We start from the raw sequence: 19727 nt of genomic DNA on the forward strand, positions 1-19727 counted from the left end.
CCTAGAGTTCAATAGAGGACATGGTAGGGACATGTGCTGTTCTCCTTCGATGCTATAAAACACCAAATGCTAAATTTAACACCAACAGAAAATGAGCTATCTCCCACGTTTTCCTGTGCACTATGATTAAGAATTGCATTGTGTGGACATCATCAATGAAACAAAATAATGACCTCTAAGAATGCCACTGGAAGCCAGAGTTCATGGATGGCGTGTATGATAGATGATGTAATGGTCACACATGAGTAATGATGTCACTAATATCAAATAACTTGAGGGGCAAAATATCTATGTTATTTCACTAAATCAGTTTCCAAGGTCAATAGCCATGGCTCCTGAATGATAACAGTGCTGATACCTTTTACTTATTAGAGGGGATGTAGAAATGGTATACTGGACAACAAAGGACATGAAGAGATGGTATGCTCATTGGACAGAAAGCAATTATATCAATATCCATATATACAAATACACCCAGCAGTCACCAGAATCCTGAGAGTGAACATCTCCATGTCTCCCAGAAGTTTCCTTGTGCCCTTTGGCAAACTTTCTTTGCTCTGTCCCACTACTCACTCTCCTTGGGCAGCCACTAGTCTACTTTCTATCATTATACATTAATTTGAATTTCTAGAATTTTCTACTAATAGAATCATTCAGTATGTCCAAATACTTAAATAGATGCAAGCTTTTTTTAAAAGATTTATTTATTTGAAAGAGTTACAGAGAGAGGTAGAGAGAGAGAGAGAGAGAGAATCTTCCATCTGTTGGTTCACTCCCCAGATGGCCACAACGGCCGGAGCTGTGCCAATCTGAAGCCAGGAGCCAGGAGCTTCTTCCTGGTCTCCCACATGGGTGCAGGGGCCCATGGACTTGGGCCATCCTCTACTGCTATCCCAGGCCATAGCAGAGAGCTGGATCAGAAGTGAAGCAGCCGGGACTAGAACCGGCACCCATTTGGGATGCTGGTGCTTGAGGTCAGGGTGTTTGTCGCTCCCCGTCTTCGTGGAGGAACGACACAGGACCCTGCGCTGTTCTTTCGTCTGCTCGGCCCTCCCCGGGTTTGCTGCTGGTTCTTCCCGGGTTGGCTACCGACCCTTCCACCTCCGTGGAAGGGTGGTTCCCCCTAGCCACTTTCCCCACTTCCGTGGGGGAGCGGCATACCGCCGGCCGGCTCTCTCGGGGGCTGCACAGGTGTTCCTTCAGATAGATGTTCCTGGTGCATGTTGTCTCTCTCCTCCTTTATAGTCCTCTTCCGCCAATCCCAACTCTGCTACCCACACGCTGAGTACGCTGCTCTCCTCCAATCAGGAGCAGGTCCTGCTGTTTATTGGTTGAACTGGAGGCAGCTGTGTAGAAGCTGTTTCTCCCTTCTCAGCGCCATATTGTGGGAGAGCAGATGCATAGAATAAGTCTTAATTCCAGTAACTTAGTCTGGTCCGAGTTGCTCCCCACAGGCGTTAACTTGCTGTGCCACAGTGCCAGCCCCAACAGAAACTTTTAATATTTTGGGGGTAAATATTGAAGAATGGAATAGCTGCCTCATCTTGTAGCTTTCATTGAATTCCACAAATTTTGGTGGTTTTTTTTTATTAAATTGTTTTAATTCATTAAAATACCTTCTAATTTCCCTTTTGATGTATTCTTTTACCAATGGGTTACTCAGAAGTGTGTTATTTAGATTCCAAAAATTTGGTGATGTTCCAGATAACTTTCTATTGTTGATTGCTAATCTAATGGTATGGTAATCACAGAATTCATTCTGTATGACTTAAATACTTGAAAATTTGTTGACACTTGTTTTGTTTTTTGAATTTCCCCATATAGTTACTATTTTCAGTGCTTTTTGGTCCTTTGTGTAAATCTAGATTTCTATATGAATCATTTTTCTTCAGATATCTTTTCCTTCATGTGTGTGAGCAAAGGAGAGAGAAACAGAATATAAGCTCTCTGATATCTTTTCTTTTAAGGACACTAATTCTATATGAGCAGGGCCCCATATCTATGACCTTATTAGCCACCAGTGCCTCTATAAAGACCCTATCTTCAAATGCAGTTATACTGGAGGTTGACATTCCAATGTAAGAGTTTGTGAGTGAGGGGCACAATTCATTCCATAGGAGAAGATGACTTGGAAATATGGAGACAGGGGTGAGGGGTAACTTGGGGGCAACAGAAAGCTGAGGGAAGAGAGGAGTTCATGGAAATGCGAGGTCAACACAGTGAGACAATGCGGTCATAATAAAACGGACAGTTCCAGTGCACTGTGTAGGTATTGTGGGCAGCTCTTTACCTGGGTGACCTCTGATTCCTCGTGGCACTGTGTGTGGTCAGCTTGCTTTAGAGTTCAGGAAACAGAGACTTGTGGAAGTTGGATAACCTGACGGAGGATCCCGCAGCTGCTGAGGAGAGCTGCATTCAAACTGGGCTCCCTTAACCCAGGTGTGCTGTTTTCGCTAGGCTCAGCTGCCTCTCGGTAGGGGTTGCTGCTGAGAAGAGACCTGGCTTGGAAGAGGCTTAGGAAGCATCAGTGAGGCTGTGGGCGTCAGAAGGGAGGTTTTCTGATGTGGGTAGTTGGGAGCTATAGAAGTGTGCCCTGGCCAGTGTAGACTAGCGTGAAGGACATTGGTGCTCTTTGATGTATCTGTTGGGTACTCATGGAAAAGAAGACTCCAGGGCTCGGTGTTGTGGTGCAGCAGGCAAAGCTGCCCACTGTGATGCCAGCATCCTGTGACCCAGTGCTGGTTTGAGTCCCAGATGCTCTGCTTCTCATACAGCTTCCTGCTAACACACCTGGGAAAGCAGCAGAAGATGGTTCAAGCACTAGGGCCCTTGCACTCACATGGGAGACCCGGATGGAGTTCCAGGCTCCTGACTTGAGGCCCGCCAGGCCTAGCTTCAGTGGTTGCAAGCATTTGGGGAGTACACGAGTGTGGAAATCCTTCTGTCTCTCCATCTCACTCTGTCACTGTCTTTCAAATAAATAAATAAATACATCTTAAAAAAAAGAAAGAAAAATGACTCCAACTGCTGTGGTGGGGGGGGGGGGAAGGTCCCCAGCTGTATTTACTCCAGGTTCTTATCTCCATGTGAGATAAAATTCAAAGTGGAGTCATATATTGAGTGCAAGAACAGAAGGATTTATTTAGAGAGAGAACATTTGAAAGTTAAGGTGGGTAGCCCCATGAGGAGAGGCACACACTACAAGGAGCAGCATTTGTAGCCCAGTTCAGTGGTCTCTTTTATTGGATAGGGGCAGTGACCTAACTGAATATACAAATAGGGTGGAGCTTGGGCAGGGTTCAGTGCATGTGATGATTCCTGGGAAGGCTTTCTTGGCATCTCCACGTGGAGCCCAGTGTACACACACTCATAATGGCATCTTTATGATACAGGAGGCTCAGGTGCATCAATTAAATTGGCCTGCAGGGAGGGGGGAGTTAGGATCCAGGCAATGAGACAGAGACTGCTGGAAACTTCTTAGCTCCTTTGTTCCTCACTGGCTCCCTGCCTCATCTGTATCACAAGTAGCTTTAGGAAGCTCAACATTCTGTGTTCACTGGCATCAGAACTGTGTGCACCACTTCAGATCTTTTCTGTGTCATCGCCCTTCTCTTGTTCTGGGCTGCACCTCTGGTGACACCTCTGCATGGGCTACACCTGCAGGCAGGTGCACAGGTGTCTGACTTTGCCTGCTGTCACCATGGGCACCTACTCTGAGCCCCTACAAAATCATGGACACATTTTCTTCTTTTTCTGTCACAATGGCCAAAAGCCTTCAGCACTCCACTTTCAGCAATGAGCAGATCATCCAGGTAGAAAACCAATAAGGAATCCAGGGTTTACAGGCCAGCAGCAGCCCTGGCTGGTGGCAGCCAGCCTGGAATGCAGAGTCATTTCCCCCTCTTCTCTTTCTCTGCTCCCCTGCTCCTTTCCTTTGGCCTACTGCTTGGGATTATACTTAACACAGTGATAGTACTTAAGGCCTCTGCCTAAGGCTCTTTGTTTATTTTTACTAAATGTTTATTTTTATCTGCTTGAAAGAGAATGAGTGAGCGAGAGAAACCCCCTCCCACTGGTTTACTCCACAAGTGCCTGCAACAACCAGGACTACGCCAGACTTAAGCCAGGAGCCAGGAACTCCACCCAGGTCTCCCATGTGGGCAGCAGGAACCCAAGTACTTGGTCCATCACTTACTACCTTCCAGAATGTATTAGCAGGGATCTGGGTCAGAAACAGAGTAGACAGGACTTGAACTGTGATAGAGGATGCCAGTGGCATCCCAAGATGCCTCTTGCCACAATACCCTGTGCCCTCATTTCCTTTTGAAAATAAGGTTAAGACACCAAGACCATAACATCTCTTCCTTGGAGACTTAAAATGTGTATAAACATAATATGGTTTCTGAGAATTCTTGCAGAAACTTCTCTGCATAGTTCAAAGTATCAATTTTATTAAGGACTCTTCAAAATAATGTGACACTGGGGCCAGTGCTGTGGCGCAGCAGGTTGAAGCCCTGGCCTGAATTGCCAGCATCCCATATGGGCGCTGATTCTAGTCCGGCTGCTCCTTTTCTGGTCCAGCTCTCTGCTATGGCCTGGGAAAGCAATGGAAGACAGGCCGGGTCCTTTGGCCCCTGCACCTATGTGGGAGATTCGGAGGAAGCTCCTGGATCCTTCAGCTTGGCACAGCTCTGGCCATTGCAGCCATCTGGGGAATGAAACCAGTGGATGGAAGACCTCTCTCTCTGTCTCTACCTCTCTCTGTAACTCTTTCAAATAAATAAAATAAATCTTTTAAAAAAATAAGGTGACACTAATTCAACTCCAAGATTATAGCATTCTATGGACCATAGGTCAGGCATAGTGTATTTTCAAGGGCAGGGCCAGCCAACATTTTCCTATAAAAAGCCACATGGCAAATATTTTAGGCTTTGCAGGCAATAAGGCCTCTGTCACCTGTACTTAACTTTGGCATTGTAGCACAGAAAGTGCAGACACAAATGAGCATGGCTATGTCTCAATAAAGCGCTATTTATGACAACAAGTAGTGGACTGGATTTGGCCTTTGGGCTATAGTTTGTTGACACCTGCTAAGAGAAACACACTTGTGAATGGAGGACATTGGTGGAGGATCAGGCAGAAGCAACATAAATGGAATGAGGGAAAAAGACAAGGAGGTTGACATTCTCTTCTTGCTGCTAAGTATCTCTTATGCTTCTTGTGTCTTCTGAATTCCTCAGTCTTGTTCGCATGGCAAGCATGGAACATAACTTCTTGCTTTACCTACAGTATTTTTGTGCAGTTAAGGTTGAACAGGTGTTCAACCCGTTGGCTTCCTTGACCTTTCACATAAAAGCACAGCATTTCCAGAGTCCTTCTCTGCCTTGTGACATTGGGGGAGGGAGGGAGACAGACGACGGGTGGTGTGTGTTAATGACATCTTATCCTTTCTGCCCATTTCTGGGACTGATCTCATGGCTCTGCCACTGCAAGCATGCTATTTGCCATGGGGTGCACCTTGTGGAGAGCCACAGGGCCAGATGGAAGAGGGGCCTAAGTAGCTGTTCCTCATGACATCTATTGGAGAAAATAGATTAATTCTCCAGTAAAGTGACATAAAGTGGCTGAATGGATAAAAACATAGGACTCAACTATATTCTGGCTACAAGAGACTCACTATACTTGTAAAGATTTACTGAGGAGAAAGGGATTGAAAAGGTATTCCATGCAGATGGGAACCAGAAAAGGACAGGAGTAGCTATATTTCTATAAAACAGACTAAGTAAAAACTGGAAGATAGGACAGAGAGGGTCATTCAATAATGACTAAGAGGTCAGTTCATCAAGGGGATCTAACAGTTGTAAATATATATGCACCCAACAATCGATGTCTGAATTTATGAAGTAATTACTAGTAGACCTGAGGGGAGAAATAGGCTGTACTACAGTGATAGTAGAGGAATTCAACACTCCAGTTTCAGCAATGAACAGATCATTCAGGTAGAAAAAGAAAGGAAACACCAGACTTACACTATACTTCAGAGTGGATTGACTTAACAGATATCTATAGGACATTCCATCCAAATGCAGCAGAATGCACATTCTTCTCAAGTGCACACAGCCCATTCTCCAGGGTAAATCATACATTAGATCATAAAAGATGATTGAAATCATACCAGCTGTATTTTTGATCACCTATCTTTTCCAGTGGTATGGCACTAGAAATTAATAACAGAATGCATTTAGGAAAACTTACAGAAACATGGAAATGAAGCAACATGCTCCTGAATAATCACTGGGTCAATGAAGAAATTAAAGCGTATCTTGAGACAAATGAAGTGGAAACTGACATATCAAAATTTGTGGCAGCAGCCAAAACAATTCTTTTTTTTAAGGATTTATTTATTTATCTGAAGAGTTACACAGAGAGAGAAGAGGCAGAGAGAGAGAGAGAGAGAGACATAGAGATAGATACAGGGGCTGGCGCTGTGACTCACTTAGTTAATCCTCTGCCTGCGGTACCAGCATCCCATATGGCGCCAGGTTCTGGTCCCAGTGACTCCTCTTCCAGTCCAACTCTCTGCTGTGGCCCGGGAGGGCAGTGGAGGATGGCCCAGGTGCTTGGGCCCCTGCACCTGCATGGGAGACCAGGAGGAAGCACCTGGCTCCTGGCTTCAGATCAGCATAGCTCTGGCTGTAGTGGCCATTTTGGGGATGAACCAATGGAAGGAAGACCTTTCTCTATGTCTGTCTCTCACTGTCTAACTCTATCTGTCAAATAAATAAATAAATTTTTAAAAAGAGAGAGAGGTCTCCATCCGATGGCCCACTCCCCAGCTGGCTGCAATGGCTGGAGCTGCGCTGATCCAAAGCCAGGAAACAGGAACTTCCTCCAGATCTCCCACGCTGGTACAGGGGTTCAAGGACCAGGCCACAGCAGAGAGCCAGATCGGAAGCCGAGCAGCTGGGCCCCGAACCGGCAACCATGTGGGATGCCAGCGCCCCAGGCCAGGGTGCCACAACACTAGCCCCAGCCAAAGCAATTGTAAGAGAGAAGTTTAGAGCAAGAAATACCTACAAGAAGAAAGAAGTTTTCAAATAAGCAATCTATTGTCATAGCTCTAATAACTAGAAATAGGAAAAGAACAGCTAAGCCTAAAGTTAGCAGAGGGGAGATAATAAATATCAGAGAAGCCATAGGGATCAGGAAGAGAATAGGAGAGATCAATAAAACCAAGAGTTGGCTCTTTGAGAAGACAAAACAATTTAACAAATCCTTAGCTAGGCCAGGGAAAAAAGGGGGCTCAAATAAATTCAGAAATGAAAGAGGGAACATTAAAACTGATACCACAAATACACAAAGGATTATAGGAGGTCACTTTATCAATTACACAGCCATACAGAAAAACGGATAGATTCCTAGACACATATAACCCACCAAACTGAATCATGAAGGAATAGAAAAGTTGAGTAGATAAATAATGGGTAAAGAAATTAAATCATTAATAAAAATTCTCTCACCAAAGGAAAGTGTGGGGAGCAATCCGGACTAGACTAAGTTACTCGAATTAAGACTTATTCTATGCATCTGCTCTCCCACAACATGGCGTTGGGAGAGAAGTAAACAGCTTCCGCACAGCTGCCTCCAGTTCAACTAATAAACTGTAGGACTTGCTCCTGATTGGAGAGCAGCGTACTCGGCGTGTGGGCAGCCGAGTTGGGATTGGCGGAGGAGGACCATAAAGGAGGAGAGAGACGGCATGCACCAGGAACATCTACGGGGAACATCTAAGGGGAACATCTAAGGGAACACCTGTGCAGCCCCCGAGAGAGCCGGCCGGCGGTGTGCCGCTCCCCTGCGGAAGTGGGGAATGCGGCCAGGGGGAACTGCCCTTCCACGGAGGTGGAAGGGATAGTAGCCAACCCGGGAAGAACCAGCAGCAAACCCGGGGAGGGCCGAGCAGACGAAAGAACAGCGCAGGGTCCTGTGTCGTTCCTCCACGAAGAGGGGGAGCGACAGGAAAGCCCAGGACCTGATGCCTTCATTGCTGAATTCTACTAATAATTTATAATAGAAATCATACCGGTCCTTTTCAAACTTTTCAAAAATATTGCAAAAGAAGCTATACTGCCAAACTTACTTTATGAGGCCAGCATTACTGTAAAACCAAAACCAGACAAGGATACTGCAGTGAAAGAAAATTACAGGCCAATATTCCTAACGAATGTGATTGCAAAAATCCTCAATGAAATACTAGCAAATGGGATTCAATAGTGCATGAAAAGGATCATGGGTCATCACAGAGTGGGACTTATCTCAGAGATGCAAGGATGGTTCAACACAGGGAAGTCTGTAAATATGATATATCACATTAACAGAATTAAGGACAAAAACTGTATTATCACCTTGAAAGATGCAGAAAAAGCATTGGACAGAATTCAGCATTGTTTTAGGATAAAAGCTGTCAACAAGCTAGTGAAAGTGGAAGAAGGACTGTACCACTTCACGATGAAAACCATATATGACCAATCCACAGGTAACGTCATACTTAATGGGGAAACATTGAAAGTTTCCCTCTAAGATGAGGAATGAGACAAGGATGCCTAATTGTATCATTATTTGACATAGTAGTAGAAGTCCCAGCCAGAGCAATTAGGCAAGAGAGAAATAAAACGGCAATAAATCAGAAAGAAAGAAGTTAAATTGTCCTTATTTGCATGTGACATAATCTTACACGTAGAAAACACTGAATACTCCTCCTCCAATTGTTAGCACCAAAAATAAATTCAGTAAAGTTGCAGGATGAAGAATCAGCAACAAAGACTAGACAAGTTTCTACACACTGATAACAAACTGTCTAAAAGAGGCATGAAGAAGACTGCATGCACAATAGCTACCAAAAATATGAAAAAATTAATCAAGGGGGTGAAAAACTTGTATAATGGAAACGGAGGAAGACACAAATAAATGGAAAGATATTTTATAACTTTGGATTGGAAGAATTAGTAATACTTTTTTTTTTTTTAACAGGCAGAGTGGACAGTGAGAGAGAGAGACAGAGAGAAAGGTCTTCCTTTTGCCGTTGGTTCACCCTCCAATGGCCTCCGCGGCTGGTGCACTGCAGCTGGTGCACCGCGCTGATCCAATGGCAGGAGCCAGTGCTTTTCCTGGTTTCCCATGGGGTGCAGGGCCCAAGCACTTGGGCCATCCTCCACTGCACTCCCTGGCAACAGCAGAGAGCTGGCCTGGAAGAGGGGCAACCGGGTCAGAATCTGGCGCCCCGACCAGGACTAGAACCCGGTGTGCCGGCGCCACAAGGCGGAGGATTGGCCTATTGAGCCGCGGTGCCGGCCAGTAATACTTTTTAAATGTCCATCCTACCCAAACAATCTATAGATTCAATGAAATTCTTATCAAAATTCCAGTAACACTTTTCATAGAAATGGAAGAAACAATCCTGAAATTCATAGGAAACCACAGGAACCTTAAATCCCCAAGCCATCTTGAGCAAACAGAATAAAGCTGGAGGCATCACACTACTTAGTTTCAAAATATACAGAATGATATAGTAATCAAAACATTGTACTGGTATAAAAATAGACACAATAGAACATAATAGAGATCCCAGAAACAAGTCAGAATGTTTATGATCAATTTATTTTGTTTAAACTTTTATTAAGCAAAAATAATTTCCAAAGTACGGTTAATGGATTACAATGGCTTCCCCCCCCCATAACTTCCCTCCCACCCGCACCCCTCCCATCTCCCGCTCCCTCTCCCCTTCCATTCACATCAAGATTCATTTTCAATTATATGATCAATTTATTTGTGAAAAATTGCCGAGAACACATAATTGAGAAAGGACAGTCTCTTTGATATGGGATGTTGGGACTACTGGATAACCACACGCAGAAATATGAAGTCAGGCTTTTATCTCACAGGACATAAATGTAAGACTTGAAACTGAAATCTAATAGAAGGAAACATAGGAAAAAGCTAGTCTGGGCAGTGATTATTTGGGATATGAACCTCAAAGCACAGGTAACAAGCGTGAAAGAGACAAGTGGGATTACCTCACACAAGAAAACAATCAACAGAGTAAGGGGAAAACAGTTGAAACCATACATCTAGTAAGGGGTCAATATCAAACAGATAAGGTGCTCATATTAAATAGTAACCAAATCAATAACTCAGCTGAAAAATGGGCAAAAGATCTGACTAGAAATTTGTCAAAATAAGATGTACAAATAGCGAACGTGTATGAAAACAAATTCAGCATCTCTATTCATCAGAGAAATGCAGATTAAAACCACCATGAGATGTCATGTCACACCTGTTAGAGTGGCTGCCATAAAAATGAGAAAGGAGGAGGAGATGTGGAGAAAGGGAAACACTCATACTCTGTTGGTGGGAATGTAAATTAAATTAGTACAACCACTATGGAAAATAGTATGGTTGTTCCTCAAAAAATTAAAATAGAGCTACAGTATGTACCTAGCAATCCCACCACTGGGTATACAACCAGAGAAAAGGAAATCAGTATGTTAAAGAGGCATCTGCATGCCCATGTTCGTTGTGGTACAATTTGTAGTAGCCAAGATATAGACTCTATCCAGGTGTCTATCAATGGATGAATGGATACAGACAATGTGGTATACACACAAAATAGAATATTACTTTAAAAGGAATAACAGGGGACAGTGGTGTAGCGCAGTAGGCTAAGCCACAGCCTGCAATGCCAACATCCCATATAGGTGCCAGTTCAAGACCCGGCTCCTCCACTTCTGCTCTAGCTCCCTGCAAGTGCACCTGGGAAAGCAATGGAGGATGGCCCAAGTCCTTAGATCCCTGAACTCACATGGGAGAACCAGAAGAAGCTCCTGACCCCTGGCTTCGGCTTGGCCCAGCCCTGGTTGTTGTGGCTATTTGGGGAGTGAATCAGCAGATAGAATATTCTCTCTCTTTCTCTCTCTCTCTCTCTCTCTGCAACTCTGCCTTTCAGTTTTTTTAAAAAAGGAATTACAGCCTGTGATTTGTAAAACATGGATAAACCTGGAGGTGATTATGGTAACTAAAATATGCCAGGCGCAGAAAGACAAACTCCACATGCTGTCACTTACATGTGGAATGTAAGAAAACCAAACTCAAAGAAGTAGAGGGTGGAATGGTGGGTACCAGGGTCAAGCAGGGTCTGCCTGTTGGCAGGATGTTGATAAAATGATACAAAATTTCAGGTAAATAGGAGGAATTAAAATCATCTATTGTATAACATGAAGACCATGGGAACAAATTGTATTCTTGAGGATTTACTAGGAATAAATTTTAAGTGTTCTCATCACAGAAAAGGTAAGAGCGTTGAGATAATCCATGTCAATGAACTCATTTAGCCATTCCAAAATGTGCATGCATTTCAAAATGTTGTGCTGTATGTGATAAGTACATGTAATTTTTGCCAGTTAAAATGCATTCATAAGTAATAAACAGGCCTGATTCAACAGCCTCTCGGAGGTCACCAGACCGTTTTTCTGGCTGAGAAGAGTGGACTCCAGCCTTTGGTAGCACCTCTGCTTGCCTTGGGAAAGATCTGAGGTGCCGGTGGGGGTCTCCCCAAGGGTGACCAAGGCATCCGTTTCTGTCTGCAGCAGTTGGGTCTGCCAGAGGCGGGAGCTGAGGCGGCTCAGTCAGTCTTTGCCATTGTCTAACCGGAAGGAAAGTTTCTTTCCCTCCCCACTGCACTCTGAGCACTCTGCAAGGACCGGAAGAGCTTCCTTTAACAACTCACACTGAAAGGCAGTCCTGAGCTGGAATTTCACTGAGGGCAGCCCCGGGGGTGGGAGTGGGAGCCAAGAGGTCAGGCTTCCTGACAGGCAGGCGGGCACACCTCGGCCAGTCAGCCCAGCGGTCCCTGGTTCCCGCCCAGTCTCAGCCTGGGGGAGAGCAGGTTTTCCCTGAGAGCGGCCTTCCACGTCCACCGGGAGTCCTGGAGGCCTTGGGATGGGCAGGGCAGCCACTGCCTTTGTGCCTGGGCCTGGTGACTGTCCCTTTCGTGCTGCTGCTTGCTCATGCCTCACCCTGACCTGGCCATTCTCTGCAGGACTCTGGTCTCTCGGCACCTGCACTCCACTGTGTCAAATTCTGCAACCCACCATTTGCCCACCTTGGCCAAGGCCCGGGCAGCTGCTGAGGCCGGCAGTCTGGGGGCTCCATTTTGCTTCTCCTTAGGGCTGAAGACTTTTTTTCTTCATCATTTCTTCCCCCAGCCATGGACAGGGCTTCTGGGTCCAGGGACGACAACCACACGAGAACTCTGGGGCAGCTGTGTCGGTTGCAGCATTCAAGTCGCAAGTACTTGATCCGGCACCTGCAGCCTCCCTGGATGCCAAGGGCCGAGCAGCCGGAAGCGCACCTGCACACAGATGTGGGAGGCGGGCAGCGTCCCGCGGGACAACGGCTGCGCCTGGACGCCCACCCCGTGGGCAGCGCTCCCCGGCGGGACGCTGTGACCCGGAAGTGCTGCTGGCGCGTGACCTGCTGCTCCCGCGCGCCTGGGTTCCAGCCTGAGCGTTGAAGAAACGGCCAGGAGCCGCCAGGAGCTGGTGTCCGAGGCTGGGAAAGACCCCGCCCAGCCAAGGGTCAGGCCCGTGGCGGCCACGCCGTTTTCGGGGACGTGCTGGAACTCTTCGTGATTTTCTGCGGGGACCCTAGCGGTTCTCCTCGGCGGCTTCCGTAAGTTTTCACCTCAGGACTTTCAGTTTTGTTCCTGAGAAACGGGTATTTTCCCCTCCTACAGGGAAGGTTGATGGAGGAAGGAAGGTGTGGACGAGAGGGGGAGAGGGGGAGAGAGAGTAGGAGACGGGAGAAGAGAGAGGAAGGAGGGAGGGAGGGAGAGTGAGCAAGAACTTTTCCCGCCGGCCCTGAGAACATCTTGTGGCCAGAAGTACCCGTGGCGCCTCAGTGAGAAGAGGCCATCGCCGCCTCTCTTTTCTGAATCCTACTGAAGTGTGACGTGTGCTGCAGTGTGCCTGCGGAATTCACACGTGTACAGCTGAGGGACACACAGACCCAGCACTCGTGGCACTAGCGTTACGATGAAAGTAAAAACAGAGCCGGCGCCGTGGCTCACTAGGCTAATCCTCCGCCTTGTGGCGCTGGCACACCGGGTTCTAGTCCCGGTCGGGGTGCTGGAGTCTGTCCTGGTTGCTCCTCTTCCAGGCCAGCTCTCTGCTGTGGCCAGGGAGTGCAGTGGAGGATGGCCCAGGTGCTTGGGCCCTGCACCCCATGGGAGACCAGGAGAAGCACCTGGCTCCTGCCATCGGATCAGCGCGGTGCTCTGGCCGCAGCGCGCCGGCCGTGGCGGCCATTGGAGGGTGAACCAACGGCAAAGGAAGACCTTTCTCTCTGTCTCTCTCACTGTCCACTCTGCCTGTAAAAAAAGGAAAGAAAAGAAAGTAAATACTGAAACCCAGGACTCCCTCTTGGGCTGTGTTCCACCATCGCTCTGGATATGTGTGTCTTGCTTTTGTGGGGCAGCGTTATCTTTGTGAGGGTCGTCTGCATTCTTCCGGTGGGTCATGGAAGGCTATTCCTGCGGCTCTAGCGTTCCTGCGTCCATGGCCATTGGAGTAGTTCTGTCCGCGTTCTATGCAGACCCTCTGTGAATGTCTGCAGCAGATCGCTGATGGCAGCACCGTGTGTCCGCGCAGGCACACGCGTTCCTGTAGGAACTGGAGGGGCTGTGTCACTGAGTGCACGTGTTCAGCCTTGAGCCTGCTGTCTCAGGTGTGGATGCACCTTCCTGCCAGCAGTGTGTGAGTCCTGATTGCTTCCTGTCCACAACACCTAGCATTAGGCACGTCTTTGCCCTTTTCAGTCCTTCCAGAGAGTTACCACGATAGGGCCCTGTGGTTGTGGGGTGTGTGTGTGTGTGTGTGTGTGTGTGTCTTTTTCAAATCTTGTAGTGTCGGCCGGCACCGCGGCTCACTAGGGTAATCCTCTGCCTGCGGTGCCGGCACCCTGGGTTCTAGTCCCAGTTGGGGCGCCGGATTCTGTCCCGGTTGCCCCTCTTCCAGGCCAGCTCTCTGCTGTGGCCTGGGAGGGCAGTGGAGGATGGCCCAAGTCCTTGGGCCCTGCACCCGCTTGGGAGACCAGGAGGAAGCACCTGGCTCCTGGCTTCGGATCAGCGCAGCGCACCGGCCATAGCGGCCATTTGGGGGGTGAACCAACAGAAGGAAGACCTTTTGTCTCTCTCTCTTTCACTGTCTAAATCTATCTGTCAAAAAAAAAAAAAAAGTTTCTAGAAAAACTGGAATTAAAATGTAAGCTTACTTTGATGCAAAACAGTTTTGAAATCCATGCATCATTTCTTCCTTCTAAATGCTTTACCTGATCTTTTATAAGCTTCCTTGTACACATGGCTTTCAAAAAGTTTTGCACCAACATAAACTGAGCTTTTATCCCAGTTTCCCGCCAATTTTTGCAGCCCCCTCAGACTTGCTCTCCACTCCTGATGTCTTTCACCAGCCGTGGGTTTTGTCTGTTCTGGAGCGTCCTGTTAATGGAACGAGACGTCATGTTGCTTCCAGAGCCTGTGGCTCAGCCATGCTTGCTGCTGCACAGAACCCTTGTGTGTTCCCTGTGATGGCTGAGCACCCTGCAGGACGTGAGTAGACCCGTGTTGGCAGCTGGCAACCCCTTCTTACTCTGATGGCCATTTGCATGGTTTCCCGTGTTTGGCTGTGATGAGCAAAGGTGCTGTTATATGTGATCTTGTCCCAGTCTGCCTGTGAATGCACATTTTCATTGTTCTGGGGGAAATGCACCTACCAGTAAGCTAGCTGGGTTCTAGAGTAGGTGTAAGGTTTTTGAAGAACTTGCTAAACTGGTTTACAATGTGGTTGTACCATTTTATACTCTCTAAGGTGATGTTTGGGAATTCTGTTTTCTCCCCAACCTTGCCCACATTCAGGGCCATCAGTTGTTTTACACTAGCCATTGTATTGTGTGAGAGTACCCCATGTGGTCTTTTTTTTAAAAGATTTATTTATTTATTTGAAAGACAGAGTTATACAGAGAGGGGAGAGGGGAGAGGGAAATGTCTTCCATCTGATGGTTCACTCCCCAATTGGCTGCAATGGCTGGAGCTGCACAGATCCAAAGGCAGAAGCCAGGAGCTTCTTCCAGGTCTCCCATGCGGGTGCAGGGGCCCAAGGACTTGGGCCATCCTCCACTGCTTTCCCAGGCTATAGCAGAGAGCTGGATTGGAAGTGGAACAGCCGGGTCTCAAACCGGCTCCCGTATTGGATGCTGGTGTTTCAGGCCAGGGCCTTAACCCACTGTGTCACACTTTCAGGCCCCTCCATGGGGTCTTAATCTGCATTTCTCTAATGACTAATGATGCCCAGCACTTTTATTGTGGCCTGCAAGGAGGGGCTTCTTGTCCATTCACAGCATTCCATCATGAAGTGTCCAAGACTTCTGCTCATATTTTATTTTTAAAATGTTGATTTTAATGGACATACAATATTTATCTTTATTTGTGGAATACAGTATTCTAATTCAATACTTGTATACAGTATGTAATGACCAAATCAGGGTAATGAGCATTTCTACATCCTTATATATTTTGTTTAGAGCCTTAGAGTTCCTGTCTTCTGGTTCTTTTCAGAACAGTGGGTTACTCTGAACTGCACCTGCTCTCTTGTGGTGTTGAACACTGGAACTTATTCTAACTGTATTCTGATACCTGTTACTCAACCTGTCCCTGCCCTCCTCCTCTGTACCCTTCCTAGCTTCTAATATTCACTATTTTCCTACTGAAGTATGTGATCTTGTCCCAGTCTGCCTGTGGATGTGCATTTTCATTGTTCTGGGGGAAATGCATACTTCCTGCTACTTTGGGCATTTCCTGGCTTGGATGAATATGAATATAGCCACTGTAAACACTTATCACTAGCTTTTTTGCAAATATATATTTTCATTTCTCTTGAGTAAATATCTAGGGATGGATTTCTAGATTGTATACTAAATGTATGTTTCACTTGAAAAGAAATGGTTAAACCACTTTCCTAGAATGGCTGCTTGGAGTGTGCAGTTGGCTTAGTAGGTAAAAAACTACGTGGGATACCCATGTCCCTAATCAGAGTACCTGGGATTGAGTCCCAGCTCCACTTCTAATTCCAACTTGCTGCTAATGCACAGCTTTAGAGGCAGCAGGCTAATGGCTCAGGTAGTTGAATTTCTGTCACCTGGGTGGGAGATTCAGCTTTAGTTCCCAGTTTTAGGCTTCAACCTGGCCCTGCATCCGCTGTTAGGTAATGAACCAGCAAATAGGAGGTCTGTTTCTTTCTCTTTCAAATAAATAAATAAGGCACTCGGATCTGGCTGAAAAGCCCATGAGAGTATTTCAGGCATGGAAAGCCAAGACACTCTGGCAAAAAGATCTCTGTGAGTGAGATCCCAGTGGAAAGAACAGGTCTTCAAAGAGGGAGGTGCCTTTCTCTGAAGGGAGGAGAGAACCTCCACTTTGACTATGACCGTGTCTAAACAAGATAAGAGTCGGAGAACTCAAGGGGCTTCCATAGCCTTGGAAACTCATAACTGGTGCATAGGGAGATTACTGATGCCATAAACAGGAGTGTCAATTTGTAAAGTCAACACCAGGAGTCACTGTGCACTTACTCCTCATGTAGGATCTCTGTCCTTAACGTGCTGTACACTGAGGCTTAATGCTATAACGAGTACTCAAACAGTATATTCCACTTTGTGTTTCTATGGGGGTGCAAACAATTGAAATCTTTACTTAATGTACACTAAACTGATCTTCTGTAAAAAAAAAAAAAAAGAAATTATCAATTCCCAACTTGATTCTCACTGGGATTAAACATGACAATAGGTCTGATCTGATTTCATCATCATTTAAAAAAAAATCATCTATTATATTTCACTTTATGTTTCTGTGTGGGAGCAAACTGTTGAAATACTTACTTAAGGTATACTAAGCTGATCTCCTGTATATTAAGATAATCGAAAATGAATCTTGATGTGAATGGAAGGGGAGAGGGAGTGGGAAAGGGGAGGGTTGTGGGTGGGAGGGACGGTATGGGGGGGGAAGCCATTGTAACACATGAGTCGTACTTTGGAAATTTATATTCATTAAATAAAAGATAAAAAAAAAAACATAAAGTCACTGTTGCATTTTGGGTTTGTGGGTGTTTTAGTTGCTTTATATTCTCCCCAAGAATTTTATTTTTTTCCTGGTAAATGTTTACTATAATGGTTAGTTGTTATTGCTTAGTTTGATCAAGGTCTAGTGTTGCTGAGAAGCATCTCAAAATGGAGCCTAGCATTAAGACATTAACTGTGGAGGTGATAATTGAATTCTGCATATTGTGATTTGGTCTTTGGGGCCAGTCTGACCTATGCGTGTCTTCCTTAATTTAAGGAGTTGATTTTTTTTAACTTTTATTTAATGAATATAAATTTCCAAAGTACAGCTTTTGGATTACAATGGCTTCCCCCCCATAACGTCCCTCCTACCCACAACCCTCCCCTTTCCCACTCCCTCTCCCCTTCCATTCACATCAAGATTCATTTTCGATTCTCTTTATATACAGAAGATCAGTTTAACATACATTAAGCAAAGATTTCAACAGTTTGCTCCCACACAGAAACATAAAGTGAAAAATACTGTTTGAGTACTAGTTATAGCATTAAATCTCAATGTACAGCACACTAAGGACAAAGATCCTACATGAGTAAGTGCACAGTGACTCCTGTTGTTGACTTAACAAATTGACACTCTTGTTTATGGCATCAGTAATCACCCTAGGCTCTTGTCATGAGTTGCCAAGGCTATGGAAGCCCTCTGAGTTCACTGACTCTGATCATTTTTAGACAAGGCCATGGTCAAAGTGGAAGTTCTCTCCTCCCTTCAGAGAAAGGTACCTCCTTCTTTGATGACCCGTTCTTTACACTGGGATCTCACTCATGGAGATCTTTCATTTAGGTTTTTTTTTCCCCCAGAGTATCTTGGCTTTCCATGCCTGAAATACTCTCATGGGCATTTCAGCTGGATCCGCATGCCTTAAGGGCTGATTTTGAGGCCAGAGTGCTATTAGGACATTTGCCATTCTATGGGTCTGCTGTGTATCTCACTTCCCATGTTGGATCATTCTCTCCCTTTTTGATTCTATCAGCTAGTATTTGCAGACACTATTCTTGTTTATGTGATCCCTTTGGTTCTTAGTCCTATCATTACGATCAATTGTGAACAGAAATTGATCACTGGGACTAGTGAGATGGCATTGGTACATGCCACCTTGATGGGATTGAATTGGAATCCCCTGGTATGTTTCTAAGTCTACCGTTTGAGGTAAGTCAGCTTGAGCATGTCCCAAATTGCACATCTCTTCCCTCTCTTATTCCCACTCTTATATTTAACAGCGATCACTTTTCAGTTAAGTTTCAGCACTTAAGAAGAATTGTGTATTGATTACAGTATTCAACCAAAAGTATTAAGTAGAACAAACAAAAAAAAATACTAAGAGGGATAACATATTAAGCTGCTCATCAACAGTCAGGGTGAGGGCTGATCAAGTCACCGTTTCTCATAGTGTTCATTTCACTTTAACAGGTTTCCTTTTTGGTGCTCAGTTGGTTGTCACCTATCAAGGAGAACAAGTGGTATTTGTCCCTTTGGGATTGGCTTATTTCACTCAACATAATGTTTTCCAAATTCCTAACAGGGATCACTTTTCAGATAAAATTTAAACACCTAAGAACAATTGTGTGTTAATTACAGAGTTCAACCAATGGTACTAGAACAAAAAAAAATACTAAAATGGATAAAGTATTACATTGTACATCAACCGTCAGGACAAGAGCTGATCAAGTCACTGTTTCTCACAATGTCCATTTCACTTCAACAAGTTTCCCCTTTGGTGCTCAGTTAGTTGTCGCCAATCAGGAAGAACATATGATATTTGACCCTTTGGGACTGGCTCAATTCACTCAGCATGATGTTTTCCAAATTCCTCCATCTTGTTGCAAATGACCGGGTTTCGTTGTTTTTGACTGCTGTATAGTATTCTATAGAGTACATGTCCCATAATTTCTTTATCCAGTCTACTGTTGATGGGCATTTGGGTTGGTTCCAGGTCTTAGCTATTGTGAATTGAGCTGCAATAAACATTAATGTGCAGACAGCTTGTTTGTTTGCCAATTTAATTTCCATTGTGTAAATTCCAAGGAGTGGGATGGCTGGGTTGAATGGTAGGGTTATCTTCAGGTTTCTGAGGAATCTCCAGACTGACTTCCATAGTGGCTTAACCAGTTTGCATTCCCACCAACAGTGGGTTAGTGTCCCTTTTTCCCCACATCCTCTCCAGCATCTATTGTTGGTAGATTTCTGAATGTGAGCCAGTCTAACTGGGGTGAGGTGGAACCTCATTGTGGTTTTGATTTGCATTTCCCTGATTGCTAGTGATCTTGAACATTTTTTCATGTGTCTGTTGGCCATTTGGATTTCCTCTTTTGAAAAATGTCTATTGAGGTCCTTGGCCCATCTCTTAAGTGGGTTGTTTGTTTTGATGTTGTGGAGTTTCTTGATTTCTTTGTAGATTCTGGTTATCAACCCTTTATCAGTTGCATAGTTTGCAAATATATTTTCCCATTCTGTCGGTTGTCTCTTCACTTTCCTGATTGTTTCTTTTGCAGTACAGAAACTTCTC

General features: G+C 45.3%; 1 long non-coding RNA gene across 2 annotated transcripts in view; it reads left to right on the forward strand.

Annotated features, from left to right (window-relative positions):
* The window catches only part of LOC127486125 (uncharacterized), a 139962-nt gene that overhangs the window by 3839 nt on the left and 116396 nt on the right, over nt 1–19727 (forward strand). For both annotated transcript variants that reach the window (XR_011382561.1, XR_011382560.1), the window contains exon 2: nt 12261–12726. This is a non-coding gene — a long non-coding RNA (uncharacterized lncRNA). The remainder of the gene's footprint in view (nt 1–12260; nt 12727–19727) is intronic.

Source organism: Oryctolagus cuniculus, chromosome 15 (assembly GCF_964237555.1).
Source record: "Oryctolagus cuniculus chromosome 15, mOryCun1.1, whole genome shotgun sequence".
Classification (NCBI taxonomy): Eukaryota; Metazoa; Chordata; class Mammalia; order Lagomorpha; family Leporidae; genus Oryctolagus; species Oryctolagus cuniculus.